The following is a 5814-nucleotide window of genomic DNA, read 5'->3' as shown; positions in this document are numbered from 1 at the left end:
TAAGATTTCCTTTTGTATACAAACAATATAGACTTCCACTTTATGTACGTTCAATTGAAAGATATACATAGTTGTGGTAAAACAAGAGTGCTAAGAAAGTTGAAAGCGCTAGAACTAAAACCTAGGTCACATCAGTAAGAATTGCGATGATTTTTAAATAAAAACTTGTTATTGTACAAAACGTTTTAAGTAAACCAACGCAAATACACATGGCGAGTACAAAGCATAGCATAATACAAAAAGGTTTAATTATATAAGCTAGCAAAACGTGTTATGTGATTAGAGAGGTCTCGTGCCAAGATTAGCTGATTGTCCGATAGCAAAAGTGGCCCACTAAATAAATGAAGTCGACCTGAGTAATTGATAATGGATCATTTTGACATTGTAATATTTTCCGATCCGGTTTATACACCAGTGCCTACTTAATACGATTTAGATAGCAGAGTTCTGTGCGAATACAAACAGACGCCGTTCACGTATCTGATACATCGTGTTCATGAGTGTCGCTACGCCAGAGATAACAACAAGGGTCCGATGCGAAGCGGAGGATATGTACGCATATTACAGAGTGACACGAAAACATTTAAACACATATCAAAAGCTGAATTTCAAGTCCAGGTGCCTCAAAATGAGATCAAATATTTAAATATACAAAACATATAAACACACGGAAATTATTTCTATTTCATAAATATAAACATTTGTGTAAAAAGTTATGAAGCGTTGTTTTCCCGAGCGATGGCACAATCGCAGCCAGATAAATCGTCGCGACAACGGCGACATTAATTATTACATTATTAAAATTTAATTGGACGAGCAACACATGCTAGCATTCTGTTTCAGGGCCGAGGCGTATACTAATTTTGTTGTAATAAATACAAGCACTAGCGCCCTGACGTTTCTGGGCTGCGCTTCGAAATATTGACATCGTATGTGTGCAACTGTGCCAAAATTCAGAGCGTGCGTTGTAGGTGCTTGGTGTATGTTACCGAACGATTGTCAAATTCATAAATTAATACTAGGTATATTTTATAGTTTTAAATTTTACAAATCTCTTTTATTCATCTGATTTAAAACATATCGTGTACATAACATACGAGTTGTAGGTATTTTTGATCTGCAATTTTTTAGATGTATCAATAGTGTGCCAACTCCGGACTGTTATATCGAGAAAAACAAGCATGAGGTTGCCCTAAAAAGTCGCAAAAGTAAAAAGGTCTGCTTTTTCCGGGAACAATGGAAGCTAAGCTGTGAATGGGCGTTGCGGAACTAATCTGGCTTTATGAGGATTGCACAAATATTTTGTTGTGCGCTTTTTTGTTTCGTTAAGCTCATGTGTGCACGTATTTATGAATATTTTAAATGTCAAAAGTTCGTACGCTTTTTGGGAGTAATTAGAAAAAATTCGAATGTTAAAAGACAAAGGTCGAGAAGTATGTTCGAATGATCTCACGTGATTCTACAATGAAGCTGATAGAGCGAATGAGTTAAAGACCGGTTAAGTAGCGCATCTTTGTATCAGTCCATTACAACTTGAATAAAGAATGATAATTGTAAATATGTATTTATTGTCTTTTACAATAATTTAGTCATCAGCAGTGTCGATATTGGTATTGGAAAGTTGAATAAGCTTTAATATCATATATATCATACAAAATATAGATAAAGAATGTCTCCTCACCGTATATTATCTCGAAACAAAACAAATAGTGGTACAATATATCATAATCACAATACAACAAATCCGATCTAAGGTTATCAAAAACTTATTAACGTTCACCTGACGCAATTATTAATATCTAACCTTCAAGTTAAAGTTCAAAGCGAAAACCATATTAACTAAGTATAATATCTGATTGTTGTTTATAAATAAGTTGTTATATACAGTTTAAAAGGTCGTTACAAATAGTATTTGAAATGAATTCGATTTTAATGTTTTTGTTTATTTTTGCGTGAATAAAGCAGTGTCATTAGATTTTTGCCTCATTTAGTGATTCATACAAACAAAGGTTAAATGTGAACGTGTGAAATAATGTTATTTGATGCCAGCAGGTTTTAAGGTGCTATAACGAACGAAAAATAATAGTTACGATATGCAACGTTAACCTTACGACATTAAATTAAATGTTTCAGAAAACGGATAAGTTAAAATAAATGCTAAAAGAGGTTTTTGATAAGAAATACATTAAACTATTTTTAAATTAAATCTCCATTTTTAGTCGAGAATAAAATATTGTCATTTATCTACTAGTAAATTAGATAATTAAAAGTAATTATTAAAGTAGTAAATCGTCGTTTCGCTAACTTTGTTTATTAAGCAAATAGGGACCAATGATGTTGGATTGCTACTTCGTGTAAGCGAAAAAAATATTTACAACACGAGCGTTGTTATTTAATTTAGGTTAGAAGTCGTCGGGAACAAATTAAATTGCGAACTCGAGCCCTACACCCACCTACACCCGCCTCACACCGACGCAGCCTTGGGACCCCGCTACCAGAGTGCCACGATTCAGAATAGCCCTTTCATTCACCTACCTATAAATCACATCGAACCGAAAACGGTTTTTACGTGTTTCTTATATGATTTATAACAATACTGATGTGGGGATCATCTGACTTGATTGTTACCACTAAAAGTATTAAAAGCGTACGATATTGAGAAAAAAAAAACACTAAGCGATTTCGTTATAATTCAGCTTACGTAACCTTTAACATATTACATTTAAAAAGGTCATAAAAACTCAGTTGCCAAGTTAACAAGTTTATGTTGTAGATAATCGCAAGGACACCTAATACAATATCAAAATAATCAATGTTGTCTCATGGATGAAAATCTTTTATCTGAACTATTGTCACAGTAGACGGATCTCTGCTAGCGCGGGAATTGTTAATTTTAGGCAAATAAGGATGAGCGGACACGGCGATGGAAAAATTCAAACTAACATTGTTTAGATACATGCAGCGGAAGGTGGATTTGAAATGAAGCAAGTAATAGTCGACGTCTAAGGCCGGAGCCGCAGCGCTCGTCAGCGTCAGGAAACGAGAAAATTAGGATGTGGTTATTGAGAGCAATTGCTCCGGTTGCTCGTTCGCTACTGCGTACTATTTATTACGTATACGGCGCATGTTTCAATTGAAGCACTCCCAGCATTCTTATATCACTATCGTTTGAAAAATGTCTCATATTTCCCAACTACATTGCGAATATTGTGCATAGGATAGTCATGCACAGAATATTATTTTTCGTCCCCGTCAGTGAAATCAAAGTTGTATATTCATGATAGTTATATGGTTAAAAAGAACATTATCGATTTACAATTTTTACTAACAAATACTTTAGTTACAACCTTGATAACTATGCGTTTACCTTTGTATGTACACCTTTATAATTTTCACAAAACTTTCTAACTTTTCTTGTTGTAATTGATGTCATCAAGTTTTTTTTATCAAACTTTAAGCTTACGGTACGTTTAAGTAACTTAAAATTAATATCTGAAACATGTAACACGTGCCAACATCAATATATCATACTTAATGAGGATGTATGCGGTGTATATCAGTGTCGGCGGGGGCCGCCTTGCGAATTCCGGCGTCTTCCGAGCTCTCACTAACAGATTAGTTTCCTTGCCTATTGAATTTTCACAACACACGGCGCAGCTTAAATGAATCTGTTATCTAGCCCCAACAGGAAGCTGTTACTCCTCGCCCTCCTCGTAAATGTGTTAACTGCCCCGTTTATGTTCCACTTGTGTAGGGATTACGAATAAAGTATTTAACATTTGTGTACTTTATAAACGATAGATTATATTTTAATTTTACGATCGTTTTATGAACATTCTGTACGCTATGTAAGATGAACGTTATTCAGAAAACGATGATTTATAGGACAGATTTAACGGTAAAATGTGAAGAAAAGATATGGCACGATGAGTATAAGGACAAATAAATTATTCTCCAAAAACTGAAACAAATCTTAAATACGTCGCTTCGTAAGCGCCGCTTTCAATGAGATAGACCTCAAAATTTAAATGGAATTTAGAGTTTGAGTGGCCACATCATTTATATGCTTTCAACTTTTTTAAATGTCGTTTCAGTATTTGGCGTAAATCGTAACAATTTAATGAATACTTATACTTATACTCCGTAATAAAAACAAAACATGAAAGTAAAGAATTCATACATTTGTAAGTACATACAATGTGAAGCGCACGTCCGGTGTGCGACTGTGGCCCCGTGCCCTACAGCGCCACCCCAGTTTTCTTCTTACATTCCCGATATAGGACCTCATTTCTTGTTTTCCTGCACGCCTCCGATTGCTTTTCCTGTTTTACTTTCTTAGGCAGTGTTTAAGAAGAAATGTTTTTGCTTTCATTTAAATCTGAATCCGGTTTTGCTCAATGCGAATTTTATTAAGGCAGTGTGTTGTTGGTCTAACGAAAAGTAATAGTCTATTTGACTTTCATAATATACTTGTAAAACTTGAGGTCTGCTTGAGGTCATTTAAACCGGTTTTTGGCATTTGTAGTGTTATCATAGTTGCGGTTTATATTACTTTAATAGATTTTTAGACAATATGATAGCTATCAAGTGAAGTCATAAACATGTTGTGGAATTTCGAGTTTTGATTAAAAGTTTTCACTAACCTAAGTATTAAATTTGAACGTACGTTAAAATGATGTACAGAAAATATCTTACAGAAAGGGAAAAAACGTAGATGAAGACAATACAATTGGAGTTCGTTAGTGCCAGCCCGGCGCGGCTTGTGCGGTGAACCTTTGCGAAAGCTGAGTGGAATTATTGGCACCCCGCATTCGTATAGAAGCGTGATGATAAAAAGTTTCGAAATAAAATAGAATTTATAAGAAATTTCTAACAAAACCTTCGGGTCAAATAGAAAAAAGTAAATTACGGTAAAGAATAAAGTATTGAAGAATTCTTTTGAAACATTCACAAAAGCCAAAGTAATAATCCTGAAATATACAAAATGAGTTGGTACATTTTTCGTGAATAGTACAATTTTACTCTTATTGTGTTGATTTACAATGGGCGCTTCGTGAAAAATGTACCTTAAGGCTCTCGTTTGTGCAAGGGCGGGGCGAGGCGGGGCGGGCGCGTATTGATACCGATTGTCAATGGAGAGGGGTTTGGAGGGTGTCCCTAAACACATTATTAATCTTTTCTGTGGGCTGCCTCAGTATTCGGTCTTAAACTATACCAGCTCGTATTCCTTTAATATAAAATACAATAAAACTGAAGATTCATCCATATTCATTTTAGAATTTCACATAAAGCTTTTTTGATAGCGCTATTAATAACCACTTGGGACAAAAATCTTAACTCTCGAGACAGTGCAATAAAGGGGTAATTTTAAATTATTTTCTTTATCCTTTCATTTAGTGCATCTACAATAAACATAAATATATACATATAAGAAGGTTTACACAATGATACAATACAAAGTTACATAAAACCATTAAAATGTTAACGAGAAATTGTAGGGATATAAAAACACCTTTACTCCTCAGATAAATTCTAGATTTTCCTACATCTTGCTTACAGCATTTTTAAATAGTGTAAATTTAACATTTTGCCTAGACGGCCAGATAACATAATATTTGCTACTTTGTAAGTGGGTCAATATTTCTATACTGATGTCAAAAGTCGCTTTAAAGATTTGTATAGAGGCGTTAAATTTAAAAAAGTTTTTTTTTAAATAGGTTAAAGCACAACAGAGCTTGGAGAGGTTCAGAGCACTTAGTGGCCGCGGACAGCGAGAGCTCTCTGTTTTGTATTCTGACTGCTCACCGTGACCCT

The sequence above is a fragment of the Papilio polytes genome, unplaced genomic scaffold (assembly GCF_000836215.1).
Source record: "Papilio polytes unplaced genomic scaffold, Ppol_1.0 DF821289.1, whole genome shotgun sequence".
NCBI classification, from domain to species: Eukaryota; Metazoa; Arthropoda; class Insecta; order Lepidoptera; family Papilionidae; genus Papilio; species Papilio polytes.
The sequence above is the reverse complement of the archived record's forward strand: the minus strand, read 5'-3'. Positions refer to the sequence as shown.